Raw genomic sequence first — 25,366 nt, 5'->3', positions numbered from 1 at the left:
TCTCACGAGGAAATGTGGATCAATTTATTTATATCTTTAACTAAAAATAAGAATGGAGTGAAGGGGTAGGGATAAGATAATAGCATTTCAAAAATTAATGTCAAAATCATATTTTAAGATATTGCTATTAACAGTGGATGAATTTGACCATTAAATTGAATTTGAATTGAATTGAATTTGAATTAAATCATTAAATGACTTTGATCATTAAATCAAACTGGAGAGCCAGATTGGTCTAAGTGATTAAGGCACCAGGCTAGAAACTGGGATACTATGAGTTCAAATCCCACCTTAACCATGAAAGCCAGCTGGATGGCCTTGGGACAGGCATTCTCTCACAGCCCAACCTACCTAACATAGTTATTGTTGAGGGGAAAATAGGAGGAGGAAAGAGTATTAGGTATGCTCACCACCTTATTTGTAAAAAATAATAAAGGCAGAATACGAATAAATAAATAAAATTTAAAAGTCTTTGGTCTATTTACATAAAATATATCTCCATATATTTCATATACTCATAGTCTGAAAATGTTTTTCTTATTATTGGTGTCAAATTGGCAATAGTTTATTAAAATTTCAATAGATTTCTTTTTGTTCTTTTGCTTTCTGACAGTGAACACAAAAGCTAACACATTAATCAGAAATTGCCCCCTTGTCTTCTCTCTGTTTTGATTTTTCTTTGAAGCTTTTGGACCAATAGTGTCAAATACTATATCTTGGAAAAAGAAAGAGAAAGAAAGAAAGAAAAAAAGAAAGAAAGAAAGAAAGAAAGAAAGAAAGATCATTATCCTGTTGATAATTGTTTCCAATAATGATACACATTGTGATATTATAAAGATTTTTTAAATTAACTACAACTCTGAAAAAAGACAGAAACATGAGTTTCTAATCTGAAAGTCTAAAATTAAACATCTATAGTCTAGAGAAATAATGTTTTCTCCAAAACTTTTTAATTTATTCTCCAGTTATTTCTACCTAGCAAAATTCTGGTTATTACATGAGTGAATACAAATAATATATGTAAATAGCCAAGATATCAAGAGAATAAGTTGTGTTTAATAATCATTTATTCTTTCATCTTCAAATTTTGATTAATTTTATTGGTGATAAATACATACACACGCAAACACACACACACACACACACACCAATTTTTTGAATGGGACTTACTGATACATTTTTTCTTTAACATTTAATGTAGATGATAGTAATTCAGTTTGTATCAAAATGTGACAAACAGGAAATTAAATGGCAACCCAATATGCAAGTAGCAGTTTTATTTTAATGGACCTAGTACTAAAGCTCATATGAACATAGTTTAATAATGCTGCAAATTTTCTCTCAAAGCAGTATTCAGCACTGTAAATGTTGGAGCCCAGTTTTTCTAGATTCAGTTGGTTTTTCTTTGAGTTCAAAAGTCTACCTTGTTAAATGGATCAATGTCAGGAATTTTTGAGTCCATATCTATATGAAATTGGCAATCCTTGTCATACACATAAGAGGGTTACCAACCTGCAGGTGTAAATGGACTAATATTAAAATTTGCTGTGGTCTACTTATTGTACTGATTGTGTGATTTCTGAAATTAGATTTTAAGATTACAAGTGTGATGATTGAAAAATTGCTATTGTTCCTATAAAAGGAGAGGTAAGTGAATGTAAAAATTATAGAGGATTAATTTGTTAAGTGTGCCTAAGAAGATATATGGTTGACTTTTGATTGAAAACATATGATAGGTGAATAACATTTAGGAAATGTGGTGCACTAAGAGTTATAGAGCAGACTTTTATTCTTTTTGCTGGTCAATAACAATGTATGATAATAACAAATAAGTTGAACAGCTGTTAATTTAGAGAAAAAAGTATGATAATATAAGTAGGCTTGAATTATGAAAAGATTTGCACAAATGGAAGGCTGAACATTGAATGTACTAAGAACAGTATGTGAGATAAGTAAAATCTGTTTGAGAATAAATGGAATACTTAGGGACAGGTTCAATATTAAGCAGAGTGTCAAGCCCCCAAAGGCTTGCCATATGAATGGGGACGGGGGAGCACAGATACCAACCCACCAGCCCGGCCGGCAGCTGCGCAGTGTACCGCCACACCCCACGGCCGCACCGGGCGAGCCTCCACCGCACGGCCGTTTTCACAGGATATACGACTGACACCAACAACATCGGGGGTGTTACCGAACTCGGGAGCGCCCGAGGGCCGCCTGCTGTCGACGAACCTGGAAGTCTGTGAGTTGCGACGGCTGCCTGCAAACGGAATACCGGCGGGCGGACCACCTGCGGACCAGAGGGCCATACTCCGGCGGGCAGACCCAGCGTGGGAAAGCAGGGGGTTGTTCCCTAGCAGCCAGGACGTTCGGCAGGGCGAGTTTAGCGGTGGGCAGCTGGCGCGCGGACCGGACGCTCGGGCGACGGGGTGTGGGGGCGATGCTCCGTCGGGGAAAGGGAGAGCACAGGGAAAGGGTGGAGCATTTATGCATATCGACCGGATGTTGGTTTGGGATCGGGGCCGGGTCCACAGGGTGGAGCACGTCGATATATTGCGTTGGGAGGAGACCACTCCCACTGCTGACTTTGCCTTACTTGCATAATAAAGTGCTTGTTGGATGTCAGTGTGTGCCGGTCTTCTTTGTTCCCGCTCTACCGGCGACGGCGGATACACTGATATAAAGTCAGCAGTCATCACTAACTTTTCTCCAGCCTCCAGCTCCCACGTGCAGTAAACGGCTAAGGTATGGCGGAGGGGACGCAGGGGGCCGCCTTGGTTGAGGGAGAGGTGGCGGCTGACGGGGCGGCGGATGGCGTTCCAGTGCCAGAGCCGGCAGCAAGCCAGCCAGTGGTACGGCCAAAGCTGCTACTGCCTGCAGTTCCGGGACTTGATGTGGGGGAGGCAGGGGCCACTAAGCCACAGGAGGAGTGGTGGCAAAGCCCAGCGGTGACTGGAATGCAAACCGAACAGCTCCTAACACCCAAGCCCAAGCTCGGTCATTTGGGGTGGAGAGAGAGGCGTGCCACCATGGAGGACGACGAGGACTGGAGCTATTCGACGGCTCCGGGCCAGGACACCATGGAGATCTTGCGTCATCGGTTTGGCGAGGCAAGCTACCAGGGCGCTACCAATATGTGGCAGGCGGAAGGGGATGCTTCGGGACGCACCCCCTCGTCTAGGTTTCGCCTCAGTAGTCCGCGGCTGCGGTTACCTAAGCCCACAAGTGGCCCTGGCGTCATGGGTCTCCCTTCGGACGGACCGCCGGGTCAGTCGCATCCAACCCAGCCGGGCGGGCCAAGGAATGTGGCGAGAGGTCCGGCGAGGACAGGGAGTGTGGAGAAACAGAGCTTTACGGCCGGATGTCCTAACATCGTGCCAGGCCAACCCCAGGGGCTGTGGGGGCCAGGATATCCGTGGGGGGTTCCCCCTATTCCCGTCACGTTTGATGGTAACCCCGACCAGCTGGCAATGTTCCTGGGACAGGCCATAAGCCACTTGGACCAATTTGCACAACTATATGTCTCCCAATGGGCTATGGTCGCTGTTATTACCGCCGCCTTGCGCGGAGAGGCGGCCGCGTGGGCGGCCGACCTGTACAGTGACCATGCCCGGGAGCTGGGGAGTGCGGGCCTGTTTTTGGACGCCCTGCATGGGCGGTTTGAGGATCCTACCCGGGCACAGAGGGCCGAGGCAGACCTGCTAGTGCTCCAGCAAGGGAACCGCCCGGCCATCGAGTACGTGCGGGAGTTCCGGAAGTTAGCCGGCCGTTTGCAGTCTTCATGGCCGGAGCGGATGTTGGTACATCAATTTAGGGCAGGCTTAGACACTGACCTACGGCAAGCCTGCGTATACCGGGGTGTGCCCAACAGATTGAGAGACTGGTTCAGGGTGGTGGTCGAACTTGAGACAGGCCTTAAAGAAGTATATCGGGGGGCCCGGGGACGTCCTGCGGCCGCGGCGTCCAGGAGATAGGCCCCGTGAGGGAAGCCAGGACCAGCAGCGGGCAACGCCAAAGCCACCAGGGTTGTCAGGAGAAGCCGGTTTCCGTTGCTTCCGCTGCAACCAGCCGGGCCACCGAGCAGCCAACTGTCCAGCGCCCAGCCCCCGTAAAGGCACAACAATTGGTAGAGCCACGCCCATAAAGAAAGCCACGGAAAGCTCGAGGGCTGTTGCTCAGCAGCCACCCCTCGGGTCGAGGAGAGGGTCTCCGGCCACGCCGGAGTCTACCGCCATGGCACGCTACCAGACGGGGGATGAGGAGGACAGCCCTGACGACGGAGAAGCCGATCCAATGGTGAATGACCCCATTAGCCCATTCGTCCTCCCTATAGTCCTCACGAGCCCGGTGACAGGCGCACAGAGGGCATGTCAGGCCCTGATTGACACCGGATGCACGCGATGCCTGATGAGTAGAAAGGTAGCAGGGGATTGTGGGTTTCGGATATATCCATTACCACAACCGATACGGTTCGAACAGGTGGATGGGTCGTTGTTGGGAGGAGTCCCCGCGACCCATGTGACGGAACGGGTACGCATGGACCTGGGGGATCATTGGGAGGTGTTACGGTTCATAGTGATGCCCGTTATGACGGAAACTGTCATATTGGGGTTGTCCTGGTTGGACAAATGGACCCCAACTATATGGTGGGAAGGGGGGTACCGCAAAGTGCGTCTTGGGATGGGTCCAATACCAGCGGCCGATGGTAATGGCGGTCAGGTCCCTGAGGTCCCAGAGATCACGGCGCAACTCCGGGAGGGGGCAGGGGAAGTGTCGTACCCCGAAGAATACAGGGATTTAGCGACTGTTTTCAGCGAGGAGGAGTGTAATCACCTGCCTCCTCACCGGTCAACGGATTGTGCTATAGAGCTGTTGCCGGGGGTGAAGCTTCCGAAACCCCGGATGTACGCTATGACCTCGCCGGAAGTGCAGGAACTCCGTAGATACATTGACCAAAATTTGGCACGAGGGTTCATCCAGCCTGCTAGGTCCCGGATAGCGGCTCCCGTGCTCTTTAAAGAAAAGAAAGATGGTTCATTGCGCTTATGTGTCGACTTTCGGGGGTTGAACGCCGTATGCGTCGAGCATGTATACCCCCTCCCCCTTATGAAGGACTTGTTGGCACATTTGGGGACGGGCCGCATATTCACCAAATTGGACCTACGGGAGGCGTACTATCGGGTACGGATCAAGGCTGGCGACGAGTGGAAAACGGCGTTCAACTGTCCGTTGGGCAGTTTCCAGTTTCGCGTCATGCCATTCGGGTTACAAGGGGCCCCTGCGGTGTTCATGCAGTTAATCAACCAGGTGCTGCATGAACACCTATCCCGCGGGGTACTTGTGTACCTAGATGATATTCTAATATACACTGCAACGAGGGAGGAGCATGTCAGTCTGGTGAGGCAGGTGCTGCAGAAATTGCTAGAGGCCCAGCTTTATGTGAAATTATCTAAGTGCGAGTTCCACCGGGAGCGACTGGATTATCTAGGCTATCGTATCTCGGGGAGTGGGGTGGAAATGGATCCGAGCAAGGTGCAAGCAATCCAAGAGTGGCAAGCGCCCCAGACTAGACGTCAGCTGCAAAGTTTTCTCGGATTCGCGAACTTTTATCGCCAGTTCATTCCATCATTTGCCACCGTGGTGCATCCCCTTACGGAACTGTTGCGGACGAAGCACCTTACGGGGAGGCCTCGCCCAAGCCAACGGCTAGAGTGGACCATGAGTTGCCAAAAGGCGTTTGAGTCATTAAAAGCGTTATTCGCTAAAGAGCCCGTGTTACGCCACCCAGACCAGAGTTCCCCCTTTGTGGTACAAGTGGACGCAAGCGATGTGGCAGTGGGGGCAGTGCTGTTGCAAAAGAACAATGGGGGAGCGTTACAGCCATGTGCCTATACTTCGCGTAAATTCACGACGGCCGAACGTAGCTGGACCGTCTGGGAGAAGGAGGCCTTCGCGATTCGTTGGGCTCTGGCGACATGGCGGCAGTTATTGGAAGGGGCCCAGGTGCCTTTCGAGGTGTGGACAGACCATAAGAACCTGGAGGCGCTTCAGACCCCAAGACGTTTAGCCCCCAAGCATGTCCGCTGGGCCCAAGATTTCAACCGGTTTAAGTTCACACTGAGGTATGTGCCGGGGGGGAAAAACTTTCTGGCCGATGCGTTGTCGCGGATGCCGCAGTACCGTAGCAAACGGGAGGAGGTCATACAGGCACTAATGCCTCCTTCTCGGCATGAGATCGCTAACACTGTAGCTCATAGGTCTCCGGTAAGTGAACTAGAGGCCATTAAGACCGCCTTGCTGACGGATACATGGGCTAATGAACATGCAGGGAGGTTAACTACCTGGGATGGAGTGGCATGGAAAGGTGATAGGATATACGTGCCCGAGAGTCTACGCCTATCCGTTCTTCGAAAGTGTCATGACGCCAAACAAGCGGGCCATTTCGGGTATTTAAAGACCCTACATTTATTACGACGGCAATTCTGGTGGCCCAAGCTGCGAGTAGATGTGGAACGGTATGTCAAAGGGTGCCACGTGTGCGCCAGTGCAAAGCCCCGGGTGGGGAAGCCCATGGGATTATTACAACCAGTGGCTGATCCGTCCAGACCGTGGGAGAAGACCGCCATGGATTTTGTTGTAGAACTACCCGACAACCGGGGCTACAACGTAATATGGACCGTGATAGATCTATTCTCCAAACAGGCGCATTTTATCCCATGCAGAGGCCTGCCATCAGCGCGACGTTTGTCACGGTTATTTATTCAACACATTTATCGGCTTCACGGCACGCCCAGGAGAATTATATCAGATAGAGGGGTGCAATTCACCGCGAAGTTTTGGAGGGAGTTCATTCGTTCACTAGGGTCGTCCCAAGCGTTGAGTTCAGCGTATCATCCTAGCACCAACGGGGCGGCAGAAAGGGCGAACGCCATGGTGGAAAGATACCTCCGGAGCTATGTGTCATTCCAGCAAACGGACTGGGTTGACCTATTGCTGTTTGCTGAGGTGGCATATAATAACACCGTTCACAACAGTACGGGGTACACCCCGTTCAAAATAGTGTATGGTATGGAGTTTAACCCCATCCCTGAACTGTCACCGGAGGTGGCTGGTGGCCAGACTCCTCAAACATGGTACACCAAGATCACAGGGTTGTGGGACCAGGTGAAGGTAGCACGGAGAAAGGCCGAGGCAGCCATCAAACTCCAAGCTGACAAGAAGAGGGCAAAGCATAAACCATTCAAGGTGGGAGATTGGGTGTATTTGGCCACTAAATATCTACGCTTGCAAGTGCCGTGCAAGAATCTGGGTCCGAAATATGTGGGTCCCTTCCAGATCCTCAAGGTGGTCAACCCTGTTACCGTTCAATTACGATTACCTGCCTCTCTAGGCAGGGTCCATCCCGTGTTCCACAGCAGCCTGCTCAAACCAGCACATAGAAGTCCCTATGCTGACGGGGTACCAGGACCGATCTCGGGGTCCCATTATGAGGTGCAGGAGGTCCTAGACTCACGAAAGCGGTATGGTAAAATCCAATACCTCCTTCGGTGGAAAGGATACCCGCTATCAGATGCAACCTGGGTGGGGGAGGAGAATATAAACGCACCTAACCTAATCCGAGCCTTCCACTGTAAGTGTCCGGCAAAACCAGGGCAGAACAGGTGTAACACTGTGCATTCAATCCCTTCCTTTTCTTTTCCAGGGGGACCCGTGGTAGAGGGGGCCGCATGTCAAGCCTCCAAAGGCTTGCCATATGAATGGGGACGGGGGAGCACAGATACCAACCCACCAGCCCGGCCGGCAGCTGCGCAGTGTACCGCCACACCCCACGGCCGCACCAGGCGAGCCTCCACCGCACGGCCGTTTTCACAGGATATACGACTGACACCAACAACATCGGGGGTGTTACTGAACTCGGGAGCGCCCGAGGGCCGCCTGCTGTCGACGAACCCGGAAGTCTGTGAGTTGCGACGGCTGCCTGCAAACGGAATACCGGCGGGCGGACCACCTGCGGACCAGAGGGCCATCCTCCGGCGGGCAGACCCAGCGTGGGAAAGCGGGGGGTTGTTCCCTAGCAGCCAGGACGTTCGGCAGGGCGAGTTTAGCGGCGGGCAGCTGGTGCGCGGACCGGACGCTCGGGCGACGGGGTGTGGGGGCGGTGCTCCGTCGGGGAAAGGGAGAGCACAGGGAAAGGGTGGAGCATTTATGCATATCGACCGGATGTTGGTTTGGGATCGGGGCCGGGTCCACAGGGTGGAGCACGTCGATATATTGCGTAGGGAGGAGACCACTCCCACTGCTGACTCTGCCTTACTCACATAATAAAGTGCTTGTTGGATGTCAGTGTGTGCCGGTCTTCTTTGTTCCCGCTCTACCGGCGACGGCGGATACACTGATACAGAGAATAAGAAAATGATGTCTCCTTATTTATTTATGGATAAATTAATAAAGAATTCTGGTAACGTTGGTGCTATTTGGATGGAGATATGAATATGCCAATACTACTGGATTGTTCACTAAAGCCCAAAGGATTTACAGCAAACATGGGATAGAATATGTGATATATGAATATATGATACAATGAAGAGTATTGTGTGACAGAGAGATTGGAATGAATGATTCCAAAGTACACATAAATGGTGAAAAATTAAAGATAGTAGATGTATTATTGTAACAAGATACAATTTTATTACAGATAGGGAAATTGAGACATTTCAAGACACATAAATACTGGTGGAATGGTAGTCAATTGTCTACTGCAAGGAATGAATGCTTGTCAAAAAAGCATGAAAGGCTATGCATAGGATTATGCTTCTGCTCACTTTGTACTATGAAACAGACTTAATCATGCCAGGTGAAACATAAAAGTAAGTTGAAGGCAGTGGATAGAAATAGTATAGCAAAGTGGTTTGTTTGATCATATAAAAAAAAATGAATGAGGACCGAATCACAAAACAAATAAGCGAAAGACGAGTAAATACAAGAAGAGGCAGAGGAAGCTGGTAATGCAGTTAGATGAAATAGATGAGATCATCAATAAGAATTAAGTGAAAAGTTTAAAAATTTATCAAATTTAAATAGCCATCCATCTCACCAAAGGCTATTCTAGGCAGTGCATATATGAATTGCTGTATGAACATGGTGAAAACAGACAAGATTCACATGAATGACAAAATGGAATTGGGTATGTCTAGTTTAATGAAGAGAAGGACGAGGGGGGACATGATAGCAGTGTTCCAATATCTCAGGGGCTGCCACAAAGAAGAGGGAGTCAAGCTATTTTCCAAAGCACCTGAAGGCAGGACAAGAAGCAATGGGTGGAAACTAATCAAGAAGAGAAGCAACCTAAAACTAAGGAGAAACTTTTTGACAGTTAGAACAATTAACCAATGGAACAACCTGCCTCCAGAAGTGGTGAATGCTCCAACATTGGAAGTTTTTAAGAAGAGACTGGACAGCCATTTATCCAAAATGGTACAGGGTTTCCTGCCTGAGCAGGGGGTTGGACTTGGTGACCTCCAAGGTCCCTTCCAACTTTATTATTATTATTATTGATCATCGCACAGTCAGCCAGATGTTCAGACTGGATTTGGCATTTTGTCTATCTATCGAGTCCTTACCCAGAACCTGGGATAGGTAGATGTGGATGTTTGATCGTATTACAGATATCGTCGCAGGATGGAAGCATTCCTAGTAAGGCCACCTTTTGCAATTGACTAATAGTGAATTTGTCAATGCCAGTAGTGTTCAAGTGGTGCTCCAGTTGTTTTGGGATTGCACCCAAGGCGCCTATGACTATTGGTACTACTGTTGCTTGCTTTTGCCACAGTCTTTCTATTTCTATTTGTAGGTCTTTGTATTTTGTTATCTTCTCCAGTTCTTTCTCGTCTATTCTGCTGTCTCCAGGCACTGCCACGTCCACTATCCAGACTTTTTTGTCTTTCTTATCGACAATTGTTAAGTCTGGGGTGTTATGTTTCAGGTGCTTGTCTGTTTGAATTCTGAAGTCCCAGAGCAGTTTAATTTTATCATTTTCTATGACTTTCTCTATTTTATGATCCCACCAGTTTTTGCTTACAGGCAAATGTGGTGGTCTCCCATGGAGAATGAGACACGCACGCAAGTATCTTGGGATGGGAGCCCAGAGCTGACTCTTGCACCCTATTTTATTGTTACTAAGGTTTTTACATCACACAGCGTAAGCAAAAGACGTATATAGGGGTGGTTACAATGTATCAAATAACAGACACTTTCCAGATGCAAGGCTACTGCAGGTGTTCTTATCAGAGTCTGTCCAAATGGTTGATGAATGCATCCTGTGTCTAGAGCGGTTCATTTGTTATCTCAAGGACCTTGTGGGAGATGTCCATGGGCAGATGCCCATGGACATATTTGTGCAATTAATCCCACATCTCCTGCTTTTGTGTTTTTTTAATGTTACTCACTTCCAGTTCCAGAAGGGATCTTGATTCACTGATTAAGGCGTCCTTCCTAGTGGAGGGCGTAACATTTTTGCACATTTGCAGGAGGGAGGGAATACATTGAATGCAACAACATACCAATACAAATAATATCAAAATGGTTACTATAATAGAAATCAAAGATCGTAGCCAGGATCCATCCGGTAGCCAGGACCAAAGGGCACCCCAAATATCCACAGTGCCTGATCCATCGCTGTGTAAGGGATTATTTTGTAGCAGAAATTCCATTTTCCTGACTGTAGCAGAAATATTAGGTTGAAAATCATGTATATACATACAACAATGAGAATGAATTAAAGCACACACACCGCCTTTTGCTGCTAAAATAATATCTAAAACATACCGATTTTGCAAAACTACTTCCCTTATTTCCCCCATTTCTTGATTAATCATTTTAATGCTGTTGATTGTTTCATTAAACATATGAACAGTCCAATTTTTAAGCAAATGAAGGTCTCTATAGTTCATGGCAACTCCTAGATTGGGTAGAATCCCTCTGCTGATTTGAGTCTCTAAACTACCACCCAATGTTAGGGGTGGATCCGAGGAACCAGTATCACGTTTGTTCCACAGGCATCCATCAGGGAGATGAGGCAAGGCATATACAGCAGGGGTCAAAAGGCCCAGTGTACAGGTGCCTTTCCAATCCTTAGGCACCTGGCGATAGGCTCTACGGCCACATAGTAGCCACATATCGGGTAACTCATAATAACCCTGGTGAGACTCATTAGCAAATGGTATTATGGATTCCATGTCAAGGCAAGCCATGTAGGTACTGATGTTTGTCCATTGATTGCTTCGATAAGTGTCATTTATCTTAGTAAGGTTGCTTTTGATGGATATGCATTTCTTTCCTGAATTCCATATAATAACTTGTTGACAATTATTATAAGTTCCCAAATAAATGGCAGTACGGAATAGTCCTGTGCTATAAAAACAAAATCTGGCACGTTCCATTATACGAGCGCCCACAGCATATGTCTTATGCAATGTCTCTGCAGTTATGCTCCACAGCTGCTTCCATCCTGTTTCATTGAACGGAATGGCATGGAAAATAAGACCACCACGACTGTCACCAGGAATTTGCATGCAAATCCAACAGTTTGTGACGCTAAGTGTAAGAGCAGTGCGCCTGGCATCCCGTACAAAAGCATTAAAAGCCCACAGTCCCTGATCCTCATATGCCTGGCTGAGGTGGTGTATGTTGAGCCATATAAGGACGAACACAACGAGCTGGAGTCCAAATGATCTCGCCATGGTTATCTATTGCAGCATAGCCTCGACCCCAAGCAATGAGGGAGGCAGGCCCTTTCCAGGTGGGATCAGGAAAATGTCGATAGTATACCTGGGGGCGTGAAGAATCTGTGGGAGAAGCAGAAAAATGCCTACTTGCGGCAGTTGAGCCAGGGGTGCCAGAAACATTCAAAAAGTTTAAGGTAAAAAGTACAAGATTAAGAGTGTTTTGTATCCCAGGCAAGCCGGGGGTATTTTCCCCTTTCTTTTTTGCATGCATAATTTCTTTTGGATTGCCCAGGATAGAAAAGGTACGAATACAATGATTAATAACATGTTTAGCAGACTCACCCCTTTGGGGGGTGGCCATAATAAAACCTGAATAGGTGTCAATGGAAACATGCAAATATTTCCAGGGGGCAAATGGCAAATATTGAGTAACATCCATTTGCCAAAGTTGACAGCTCTGCGTCTCTCTTGGGTTGACCCCTTGAGGAACAGAGTGTGCTTGGAGGCTGCAGGTGGGACATTGTTGTATGATAGCCGCAGCCTCTGTAGCTGTTAAAGAAAATTGTTTCATTAAAGCCTTCTTATTTTGATGAAAATATGAATGGCTGTCCCGTGGAGTTATGGGAGATAAAACAAGGACAGAAACATCCTGGTGAGTGGAGGTGGCCGAAGCGGCAGCATCCGCCTTGGCGTTGCCTTCGGAGATAATACCAGGGAAAGGTTGGTGACTTCTAATATGAGCAGGAAAAAAACAAGTAGAGCAGGAATGAAGAAGGGATTGGAGTGTGAGAAATAGACTGAGGAGAGAGTCATCCAGTGAGGGTGATACATATGAATCAGATAAAGAGGTGAGAACTTTATATACATAAAGACTATCTAAAATAAGATTAAAAGGTTCAGAAGAAAAAGTTTGTAAAGCCAATATTGTAGCAGCAAGTTTAGCAGGCTGAGCAGAAGTTTGAGGAGGAGTAATTTTTGTGTGCCATTGTTCACCCTCCTTCCATACATATGAACCATAAGTCTTGCTGCCATCAACATACAGGCTGACAGCGTTAGGAATGGGAGAGGAGGAAATGGGAGAATGCAGAAAAATTGAAACATTATTAAGGAGTTGGAAGCGAGGGTCAAAGGGAATATGACAGGAAACAGATCCTGCCCAGTCAGCAAGAGAAAGTTGCAATACATCTGAAGAGTACAATTGAAGCAAGTGCCTTGGGGTTGATTCCCCTTTTGGATTGCAGCTGCAAGAGTGTCCATTTGAAAAGCATTGGTTCCCACAATGAGACAGGCTTTAAGAAAATCTGCTAAGGTGGCCGTGGGAGTGGAAACAATTGGTTTAAGAATGGACTGGCAGTCTGCATTTGCATGTTCATAAGCCAATTTTATGAGGATTTCATTTGCTGCATCTCTGTTTGAAATTTGACGCTCAATGGCAACTTGCAGGCGATTCACAGAGTCTGCATAGGATTCAGTTGCAGTTTGGCGAAAGGCAGAAAAAGATTGAATCGGGGTGCCAGACTCATCAACACGAGCCATGGCAGAAAGAACACAAGCATTAATGATAGGAAATGCAAAGGGAGTAAAAGTTTGAGCCTGAGCATTAAGGGTAGCAAAATTGCCTTCTCCAAAGAGTTGTTCTGCTGTCCATTGTAAACCTGGGTGATTAGCTCTGCTTTGTGCCTCTCTTTTATATTCAGATTCAAAAACTACGTATTGTGTTCCATTAAGAAGCATGCAGAACAGGTCTTTCCAATCTTGAGGCAACATTCGATATGCACTAGCAACTGAATGTATTAGTCCTCTAGTATAGGGACTGGTTATGCCATAATCTTTTGTAGCCTTTTTCAATTCTCTGATCATAGCCAAGGGAAGTGCTTCCCAATCAACTACTAAGCCTGTTGCAGTCTGTTGGTAAGTAACAGGGAACAACTCTGTCTCGGATAGTTCAGGAACGCTTAAATCACCATTGTTTAAAGCCTTTTGAAAAGCACCACAGATGATTCCGGGCCGGGAGAGAGGCGGCAACGTGGCAGGAACAGGAGAGGCTGTTTGTTGTTTTTCAGGATCCATAAAATTTGCAGGGGCAGAAGGAGGGTTAAAACCAGCTCCAGGGGGTAAGGGAGTGGCCAACATAACAGACGGATTTTTATACGGTGTAGGGTCTAATAAAGGCTGATGAGGCGAGTCAGCATGGGTTTAAATCAGGGTATAGGCAATTTTCCAAAGGCACAAAATCTCTACAGGGGCTCTTGGAGACTGATGGAGAACGATGCCAATTTTCCTCCATGTATCTACTTTTAAAGATCCAAACTCCGGATAGGATGAGCAGTTAGTCCATACGTAAGCAAGCAATTTAACAGCCTCAGATTTAGAAAGGTGACGGGTTAATTTCTGTTCCTGATCAGTAAAATATTTTTTCCTGCCAACTAGCCTCAGCTCTTCCACATGCTGCTTTTGAGGGTGAGACATTCCACCCCCCCATACTTACGAAGAGGAGTCAGTTGCTATCAACTTCGTCGGGTGCACCAAGCCTATTCCAGGCGATAAGTAAAGGGTCGGCAGGGACGTATCCCTCAGTGGATCACGTCGGGGTCACCAGATGTGGTGGTCTCCCATGGAGAATGAGACACGCACACAGGTATCTCGGGATGGGAGCCCAGAGCTGACTCTTGCACCCTATTTTAGTGTTACTAAGGTTTTTACATCACACAGCGTAAGCAAAAGACGTATATAGGGGTGGTTACAATGTATCAAATAACAGACACTTTCCAGATGCAAGGCTACTGCAGGTATTCTTATCAGAGTCTGTCCAAATGGTTGATTAATGCATCCTGTGTCTAGAGCGGTCCGTTTGTTATCTCAAGGACCTTGTGGGAGATGTCTATGGGTATTTGTGCAATTAATCCCATAGGCAAATGATATTTTTTGCAGATCTTCCAATGCACCATTGTTGCTACTTTGTCATGCCGCTACTTGTAGTCAGTCTGTGCAATCTTCTTGCAACAACTTACCAGGTGGTCCACTGTTTCTTCAGCTTCTTTGCATAGGCGGCACTTACTGTCTGTTGCTGTCTTCTCAATTTTGACTTTATATGCATTTGTCCTTAAGGCTTGGTCTTGTGTAGCCAGAATTAGTCCCTCGGTCTCTTTCTTCAATTTTCCTGCTCTTAGCCATTGCCAGGTCTTCTTATTATCTGCTTTCCCAGCTATTTTTTTTCATGTATTGGCCATGTAGTGCTTTGTCTTCCCATGCCTCTATTCTGTTTTTCATTTGGTCTTTCTTGTAGGCCAGTTTGGTCTCTCCAGTAGTCAGTAAGCCTTCCTGATATACTAATTTCAGTGCATCTTCATCATTGTTCTTCAGATATTCTTCCAAAGCCATTTTTTGTTCTTCAACCATCTGATGTACTTGTAGCATTCCACACCCACCTATTTCTTCTTCTTCTTCTTCTTCTTCTTCTTCTTCTTCTTCTTCTTCTTCTTCTTCTTCTTCTTCTTCTTCTTCTTCTTCTTCTTCTTCTTTCTTCTTCTTCTTCTTCTTCTTCTTCTTCTTCTTCTTCTTCTTCTTCTTCTTCTTCTTCTTCTTCTTCTTCTTCTTCTTCTTCTTCTTCTTCTTCCAGATATATAATGAATGTTGTAAAGTACATTTACATAGATTTCCTTCCTCTTATTTTCTGCCTTTTCCTTTGCTTGCTATTCTCTTCTGAGTTGTGCAAAATTTTGTTCACCCTGAAAGGGAAGTATTATGCAAAACACATTTGTACGTTTGTACGTTCACTTTCTGTTATTATACATTTTTTTCTGGCCAAATTTAAATAGTTGTTTTTAAATATTCCAAAAGATCAATATATATCCTTGATCTCAAAATGTTTGCCATGAAATTCTTGTGTTTACTATGGAAAATTTTGAAGTAAATGTTTCATAGAATTCTGTATTCATTGCAATATACTAGATTTTATTTTATTTTTCTTTGAATTGAGCAGCAAAATCCAGAGTGAAGGCAAAAATTTATCACGTGTCTGGATGAATGAATAATCAAGTTTTTTCCAGATGTCTTTCTAAGTTCTTTATTACAGAACAAGTGTTTCTATCTATTACATTGAAAATTATAATAGGATTATGGAAAGAAATATGCAAATTGGAAGTAGTTTTGAGAGAATGTGTAAAAGGCAGTGCTTTTTTTTGTCATAGAACGCACCAAAACAGAGTTCTGGCATTTTTTTTCAACAGATTTTCCAAGTTTTAAAAGTAACTTTTAAAAATTTGATGTTTGGTCCACATGGACTTGAATCACCCTGTCGAGTGTAGTAGGTCGGCGGCAAAATCATGGAAATGGTGCAAGCAAGCTGCTTGTGTGTTAAGTCTGATGGATGCATACTTCATCCACATTGGTTGTGATGGCACTGCTCAGCTTGTGGCACTGCTCGGCTTGTGATTGGTTGTGTGGTCGTTATGTTTTGTTACACAACTGACATGATTGTGTGTGTTTGTACAGTGATTGACTATGTGCGAAAGGTAAATAATTTCTTTATTTAAAAAAATTGTAGGTGAATTGAAAATCTTTCTTAAATTTTTAGTGTAAAAGTCCCAAATTTAAAAATGACAATATATTACTAATTACTTCTCAAACACCGGTCCTGCTAAGAACTGAATATATATTTTTTTAAATAAAAGATTAACAAGATCTGAGTTCTGGCACCTTTTTTCTTACAAAAAAGCACTGGTAAAAGGTAAGATCTTTTAAAGTAATTTTAAGCAACTTAAACTCCTATATTAAACAGCTCAGAAATAAACATTTAATTCCAAAGCAAATCTTTCCATTTCTCAAATCTTAAATATTGACATTAAAAAAAGTGAATACATTCAGTGGAGTGACTTAGCAGGTTTTTTTGAGCATATAATTTATTTCTCAAAGTTTTCACATATTCCCTGTTTAGCTTCAACTCTCTGAGTGTAGGTGATTACCAAGAAATAAAACTGCCGGTGGTTTATGAAAAATTGGGCCAACTCAGTATTAAAATAAACTGGTACTGTGGCAAAAGAAACCTTGGTATAGAGAGATTATCTAGCTATATTGTCTGAAATAAATGTCAGCAGAAGTGGCCTTGGTTTTGTTATAACACAATGTCGCAGTGTAATTTATTTTTCACTATTTCAATTCACAGTTGTCTTTAAAAAAAACACCCCACCCATACCCTTTTATTTTGAAAAGTTAATTACCACATTCCAATTCAGATTTATTCATTGCACACATTTTTTTAAATAATTCTAGATATAGATATGGCCCTCATGTTTATATGGATGGAGTAAATCTTTCTTAAGAGAGTATTTCGGGAATTCCTAACTTATAGTTCAAACATATTGAAAAAATCAGTATTATTTGTAGAAAAAGAAATAAAGAAATAAAAGAATGCAGATGCTTATCTTATCTTAGAAGCACGAAGCTGAAAAAACCAGCCTGAAGATGACGAATGGGACTTTGTCAAAACGTCGGCAAGACACTTCCAATTTTACGCAGAAAAAAACCCAAATAACCAAAGATCTACATACAAACACCCACGAAAAACCTCAGAATATTATATATATATATACGCGCCAAGCTTTTGCCGTCCCTGCCGGCATCATCAGGGCTAGAGCGCCAGAAAGTGAGAGAGTCTTTTATAGGCAAGTCAAAGTCTGCGCCCGGCTCTTCGATCTCGTCACCGGGCCTAATTGATTCAACTGCGCTTGGCTGGTTTGTTTCTTCCTATTCCTCTTAGTTACGTGTGTGTCGTCGTCTCTCTTCCTTTCTTTAGGTTCTGGGATGGGTGAGGTAAATCCCCTACCGTTCTGATTGTCTCTATTCTTTAACCCATCTTCCCCATCAGGTTTGAGTGGTAATATGCGTTTCCCCTTTTTTTCCCAATCCTCGTCTGCCCTGCTGTTCTTTTTGCGATAGCCTTCTCTTTTGACTTTAGTACTTTCCCTTCCTATCCAACTGTCATCCGGGTAATCCTGTAAGTTGTTCTGAGTTGGCTGCGATATGATGGTGATCTGGGATGGGTTGATGGATTGTTTGTCTACTGGGAGGGCGGTCCCCTGGCTGTAGTTACATCCAGCCATCTTACTTCTCCTCCCCCTTTCCTGAGTATCCTGCGTTCCTTTCGCACGCGCTGTAATTCGGAGGCTCGGTCTGGGAGAGGTGGTGGAATTATGGTTTTCTCGAGTATCACAGTGCTTTTCTTTCGCTCTCCTCTTCCTTCTAACGCTGCTCGTATTTGTGTGCGTATCACGGGGGTCTTCGGAGTCTATGGGTGAAGGGCGTAATGGTTCGATCTCGTGAGTCTCACCCTCTCGCGTACTCCTCCATCCAGATTCACCCCTCTCCCTACTCCCTGAGGCGTCCACGAGTCCATCATTGGCTTCGCTCCGCATTTCACACACCCTCAATCCAGCTGCCCCAGCCGAGTGGAGGGGTCGTCTCTTCCTCTCCAGGTTGGCTGCTTCGCTTCTTTCCAGACACAAGCAAGTTGCCGGGTTTAACGATCCCCCCCGCCTCTATCTGCCATGTCCTCCTGTGTGTCGGTTACAATGTCTCTGATATCCGTGATGTGGGAAATCCGGGTCCTAGTTTCTGTCACCCTCCTGTTCCTTTGGGTCCGTGCCAACGTTGTAAGAGTGGTAGGAATGCTCAGCAATTGCTCTTCCTCATCTAGACTACACCGAACCAGTTGGGGGGTTGGCACGTTCTCCTTGGTATTGCTGGAGTTGTTATTAGGTCGTCGGTAACGAGGCAGCTGGTTGGTCGCACTCCACGATCTTAACGCCACATATGCTGGGCACAGGTCAACATGTCGATTAATAGAATTACTATTAGAGAGCCACGCCTCCCTAAGTAAGCGGCCTCCCTTGGTATTGTCACTTGCCAACACGCTAACTTCACTGAAGTTGAATCTATGACCCAGTTCTGCCATGTGAGCCCATATCTGGGAGTATTGATCCCCCCTTCTTACTGCCAATTTGTGCTCGTGGACCCTGGTCTTTACTCGTTTGGCGGTCTCCCCAACATAGTTACATGGGCAGTCCATACAATCAATCTTGTATATCGCTGCCGATCTTTCCATGCTGGGGAGCGGGTCTTTGGAACGCATAATGGCTGCCCGTAGTGTTTGATTTGGTTTATGCGCTACTTGTATGTTATATGGTGCCAAGATTCTCGCTGTAGCCTCTGAAATATTATGGATATAGGGGAGGGTAACTCGTACAGTTGTCTGGGGTGTAGGTTCTTGGGGTGCGGGGTTACTCCGGGGTTCAGATGGTTTGCTGAACCGGTTAACAAATTTTGCCGGATACCCATTGCGCTTACATATTTGGAAAAGGTGGTTTCTCTCTTCCCTCTTTGCTTTGGCAGTGCTGCAATGTGACTCCACGCGCTAAAATAAGGTTCTGACACAGCTGACTTTATGGGCAGTCGGATGGTTGCTCTCAAAATGGAGAATCCTATCCGTACACGTTGGTTTTCGGTATACCTTGGTGGTCAAACATCCATCCAGTTGGCGCTGCACCAGTACATCCAAGAATGCTAATGTGCCCTGATTTTCTTCCTCCATGGTGAACTGAATGTCTGGGTATACCGAATTTAAGATGCCCATAAAGTCAGTCTTGTGCTGCTTCTTGATGACTACAAACGTGTCGTCCACATAGCGGGCCCAAAACTTTGGTTGGTATTGGCCCATCGCTATGTGTTCCAAGCGTTGGAGCACCACCTCTGCTATTACGCTGGAGATCGGCGACCCCATTGGAGTTCCCTTAATCTGCTCACATATAGTGCCCTGAAAGGTGAAGTAGGTGTTTAGGCAGACTCCCACCAGTTTTATAAGGTCTTCTGTCTGGAGGGAGTCCTGATGTTGTTCCTGGTCTCCTTGACTCAACCGGTCTCTTAAAACTGTAATCGCAAGTTCTTGCGGGATAGAAGTAAATAAAGAGACCACATCAAAGGAGACCATGAGTTCATCTTCCTCCACCCTCAGGGCCCCAATTTTGTTGAGGAACTCGTCTGCCGATCTCACAGTGGTATTGCTATTATTGGTCAAGTGGTAGATACGTACGCTCAGCCACTTGGCCAGTTCAGAGGTGGGCGTGCCCTTGAATGCGACAATGGGGCGGAGGGGGACGTTGGGTTTGTGTATTTTCGGTAAACCATAAAACCTGGCAAGAGCTGAATCGCCAGGGCGTACCCTTTTCAACACATCTTCCCCCATCTTCCCATTCCGTTTTAAGTCATCAAAAAGCTTGTTGGTACGGTTCCTTAATGTGGTGGAGGGATCTTTACTCACTACTCTATAAGCAGCACTGTCTTGAAGCAATTCCAGCGCCTTATTTATATACACCCCTTTATCCATGACAACAGTTGCCCTCCCCTTATCGGCTGGAAGTATGACAATAGTGTCATCCTTTCTAAGTTGATTCAGGGCTGCTCCTTCTTTCTCAGACAGTGTTTGATAGCATCTATGGTTCATGACCAGGCTTGTGACCTGTTGCCTAACCAAGTTCTTAACTTCTTCACCTGCTCCTCCACCATGGAGGAAGAAAATCAGGGCACATTAGCATTCTTGGATGTACTGGTGCAGCGCCAACTGGATGGATGTTTGACCACCAAGGTATACCGAAAACCAATGTGTACGGATAGGATTCTCCATTTTGAGAGCAACCATCCGACTGCCCATAAAGTCAGCTATGTCAGAACCTTATTTAAGCGCGTGGAGTCACATTGCAGCACTGCCAAAGCAAAGAGGGAAGAGAGAAACCACCTTTTCCAAATATGTAAGCGCAATGGGTATCCGGCAAAATTTGTTAACCGGTTCAGCAAACCATCTGAACCCCGGAGTAACCCCGCACCCCAAGAACCTACACCCCAGACAACTGTACGAGTTACCCTCCCCTATATCCATAATATTTCAGAGGCTACAGCGAGAATCTTGGCACCATATAACATACAAGTAGCGCATAAACCAAATCAAACGCTACGGGCAGCCATTATGCGTCCCAAAGACCCGCTCCCCAGCATGGAAAGATCGGCAGCCATATACAAGATTGATTGTATGGACTGCCCATGTAACTATGTTGGGGAGACCGCCAAACGAGTAAAGACCAGGGTCCACGAGCACAAATTGGCAGTAAGAAGGGGGGATCAATACTCCCAGATATGGGCTCACATGGCAGAACTGGGTCATAGATTCAACTTCAGTGAAGTTAGCATGTTGGCAAGTGACAATACCAAGGGAGGCCACTTACTTAGGGAGGCGTGGCTCTCTAATAGTAATTCTATTAATCGACATGTTGACCTGTGCCCAGCATATGTGGCGTTAAGATCGTGGAGTGCGACCAACCAGCTGCCTCGTTACCGACGACCTAATAACAACTCCAGCAATACCAAGGAGAACGTGCCAACCCCCCAACTGGTTCGGTGTAGTCTAGATGAGGAAGAGCAATTGCTGAGCATTCCTACCACTCTTACAACGTTGGCACGGACCCAAAGGAACAGGAGGGTGACAGAAACTAGGACCCGGATTTCCCACATCACGGATATCAGAGACATTGTAACCGACACACAGGAGGACGTGGCGGATAGAGGCGGGGGGGGGATCGTTAAACCCGGCAACTTGCTTGTGTCTGGAATGAAGCGAAGCAGCCGACCTGGAGAGGAAGAGACGACCCCTCCACTCGGCTGGGGCAGCTGGATTGAGGGTGTGTGAAATGCGGAGCGAAGCCAATGATGGACTCGCGGACGCCTCAGGGAGTAGGGAGAGGGGTGAATCTGGATGGAGGAGTACGCGAGAGGATGAGACTCACGAGATCGAACCATTACGCCCTCCACCCATAGACTCCGAAGACCCCCGCGATATGCACACAAATACGAGCAGCGTTAGAAGGAAGAGGAGAGCGAAAGAAAAGCACTGTGATACTCGAGAAGACCGTAATTCCACCACCTCTCCCAGACCGAGCCTCCGAATTACAGCGCGTGCGAAAGGAACGCAGGATACTCAGGAAAGGGGGAGGAGAAGTAAGATGGCTGGATGTAACTACAGCCAGGGGACCGCCCTCCCAGTAGACAAACGATCCATCAACCCATCCCAGATCACCATCATATCGCAGCCAACTCAGAACAACTTACAGGGTTACCCGGATGACAGTTGGATAGGAAGGGAAAGTACTAAAGTCAAAAGAGAAGGCTATCGCAAAAAGAACAGCTGGGCAGACGAGGATTGGGAAAAGAAGGGGAAACGCATATTACCACTCAAACCTGATGGGGAAGATGGGTTAAAGAATAGAGACAATCAGAACGGTAGGGGATTTACCCCACCCATCCCAGAACCTAAAGAAAGGAAGAGAGACGACGACACACACGTAACTAAGAGGAATAGGAAGAAACAAACCAGCCAAGCGCAGTTGAATCAATTAGGCCCGGTGACGAGATCGAAGAGCCGGGCGCAGACTTTGACTTGCCTATAAAAGACTCTCTCACTTTCTGGCGCTCTAGCCCTGATGATGCCAGCAGGGACGGCGAAAGCTTGGCGCTTTTTAATTAAACTTTTATAGTTTTACTACCCTGGTGTTCATTTTATTCTTTGATATGAATACTCCCAGGGTTCATATTTTTAGCATTATTAACCATGGATATAATAGAGCAGTTTTGCTCAAAGCCAGAAAGTGGGAGAAGTTTGCACGGCGCGTTTCAGCTAACTACTGTAAGCTGGCATTTCTTCATGGCTGTATTAAGGAGAACCTAATTCCAAAGTCACTGAGAAGAAGACCAACAGTTGACTCCTTAGAATGCCGGCAAGCAGTCCGCCAATTTCAACGGCGCACTTTGTACGCGCTGGTTAACGACCAACATAGGAGAATAAGGAATTTAAAAACGTGGATCCAAGACCATCGGGACCTTTGTAACACAGAGCTGACTAACCAGCATTTTTGGATGCTAGACCAGCATATTCAACGAACTATGGACCAGACAACTCGGCATATGACTGGGATATTCCTAAGGAGAACGAACTCGTTACGGGACTCCTGCAACAACACCCCATCGGGAAGAGTGGTATGCAATTTATCCTCTAAAACGTTAAGTCAGCCGCAAATCTCCCTATTACAACGGGATGTGGGTTATAACCTTACAGATGCGAGCACTCTTGACTTTGTGGCAGCGTTAGAACCTGCCTTACAGCGCACTGGAGCAGGTGAAGAAGTTAAGAACTTGGTTAGGCAACAGGTCGCAAGCCTGGTCATGAACCATAGACGCTATCAAACGCTGTCTGAGAAAGAAAGAGCAGCCCTGAATCAACTTAGAAAGGATGACACTATTGTCATACTTCCAGCCGATAAGGGGAGGGCAACTGTTGTCATGGATAAAGGGGTGTATATAAATAAGGCGCTGGAATTGCTTCAAGACAGTGCCGCTTATAGAGTAGTGAGTAAAGATCCCTCCACCACGTTAAGGAACCGTACCAACAAGCTTCTTGATGACTTAAAACGGAATAGGAAGATGGGGGAAGATGTGTTGAAAAGGGTACGCCCTGGCGATTCAGCTCTTGCCAGGTTTTATGGTTTACCGAAAATACACAAACCCAACGTCCCCCTCCACCCCATTGTCGCATTCAAGGGCACGCCCACCTCTGAACTGGCCAAGTGGCTGAGTGTACATATCTACCACTTGACCAATAATAGCAATACCACTGTGAGATCGGCAGACGAGTTCCTCAACAAAATTGGGGCCCTGAGGGTGGAGGAAGATGAACTCATGGTCTCCTTTGATGTGGTCTCTTTATTTACTTCTATCCCACAAGAACTTGCGATTACAGTTTTAAGAGACCGGTTGAGTCAAGGAGACCAGGAACAACATCAGGACTCCCTCCAGACAGAAGACCTTATAAAACTGGTGGGAGTCTGCCTAAACACCTACTTCACCTTTCAGGGCACTATATTTGAGCAGATTAAGGGAACTCCAATGGGGTCGCCGATCTCCAGCGTAATAGCAGAGGTGGTCTCCAACGCTTGGAACACATAGCGATGGGCCAATACCAACCAAAGTTTTGGGCCCGCTATGTGGACGACACGTTTGTAGTCATCAAGAAGCAGCACAAGACTGACTTTATGGGCATCTTGAATTCGGTATACCCAGACATCCAGTTCACCATGGAGGAAGAAAATCAGGGCACATTAGCATTCTTGGATGTACTGGTGCAGCGCCAACTGGATGGATGTTTGACCACCAAGGTATACCGAAAACCAATGTGTACGGATAGGATTCTCCATTTTGAGAGCAACCATCCGACTGCCCATAAAGTCAGCTATGTCAGAACCTTATTTAAGCGCGTGGAGTCACATTGCAGCACTGCCAAAGCAAAGAGGGAAGAGAGAAACCACCTTTTCCAAATATGTAAGCGCAATGGGTATCCGGCAAAATTTGTTAACCGGTTCAGCAAACCATCTGAACCCCGGAGTAACCCCGCACCCCAAGAACCTACACCCCAGACAACTGTACGAGTTACCCTCCCCTATATCCATAATATTTCAGAGGCTACAGCGAGAATCTTGGCACCATATAACATACAAGTAGCGCATAAACCAAATCAAACGCTACGGGCAGCCATTATGCGTCCCAAAGACCCGCTCCCCAGCATGGAAAGATCGGCAGCCATATACAAGATTGATTGTATGGACTGCCCATGTAACTATGTTGGGGAGACCGCCAAACGAGTAAAGACCAGGGTCCACGAGCACAAATTGGCAGTAAGAAGGGGGGATCAATACTCCCAGATATGGGCTCACATGGCAGAACTGGGTCATAGATTCAACTTCAGTGAAGTTAGCATGTTGGCAAGTGACAATACCAAGGGAGGCCACTTACTTAGGGAGGCGTGGCTCTCTAATAGTAATTCTATTAATCGACATGTTGACCTGTGCCCAGCATATGTGGCGTTAAGATCGTGGAGTGCGACCAACCAGCTGCCTCGTTACCGACGACCTAATAACAACTCCAGCAATACCAAGGAGAACGTGCCAACCCCCCAACTGGTTCGGTGTAGTCTAGATGAGGAAGAGCAATTGCTGAGCATTCCTACCACTCTTACAACGTTGGCACGGACCCAAAGGAACAGGAGGGTGACAGAAACTAGGACCCGGATTTCCCACATCACGGATATCAGAGACATTGTAACCGACACACAGGAGGACGTGGCGGATAGAGGCGGGGGGGGGATCGTTAAACCCGGCAACTTGCTTGTGTCTGGAATGAAGCGAAGCAGCCGACCTGGAGAGGAAGAGACGACCCCTCCACTCGGCTGGGGCAGCTGGATTGAGGGTGTGTGAAATGCGGAGCGAAGCCAATGATGGACTCGCGGACGCCTCAGGGAGTAGGGAGAGGGGTGAATCTGGATGGAGGAGTACGCGAGAGGATGAGACTCACGAGATCGAACCATTACGCCCTCCACCCATAGACTCCGAAGACCCCCGCGATATGCACACAAATACGAGCAGCGTTAGAAGGAAGAGGAGAGCGAAAGAAAAGCACTGTGATACTCGAGAAGACCGTAATTCCACCACCTCTCCCAGACCGAGCCTCCGAATTACAGCGCGTGCGAAAGGAACGCAGGATACTCAGGAAAG

This window comes from Crotalus tigris, unplaced genomic scaffold (genome assembly GCF_016545835.1).
Source record: "Crotalus tigris isolate CLP2741 ecotype Arizona unplaced genomic scaffold, ASM1654583v1 scf7180000018056.531417, whole genome shotgun sequence".
Classification (NCBI taxonomy): Eukaryota; Metazoa; Chordata; class Lepidosauria; order Squamata; family Viperidae; genus Crotalus; species Crotalus tigris.
Note: the sequence above shows the minus strand (reverse complement) of the source record.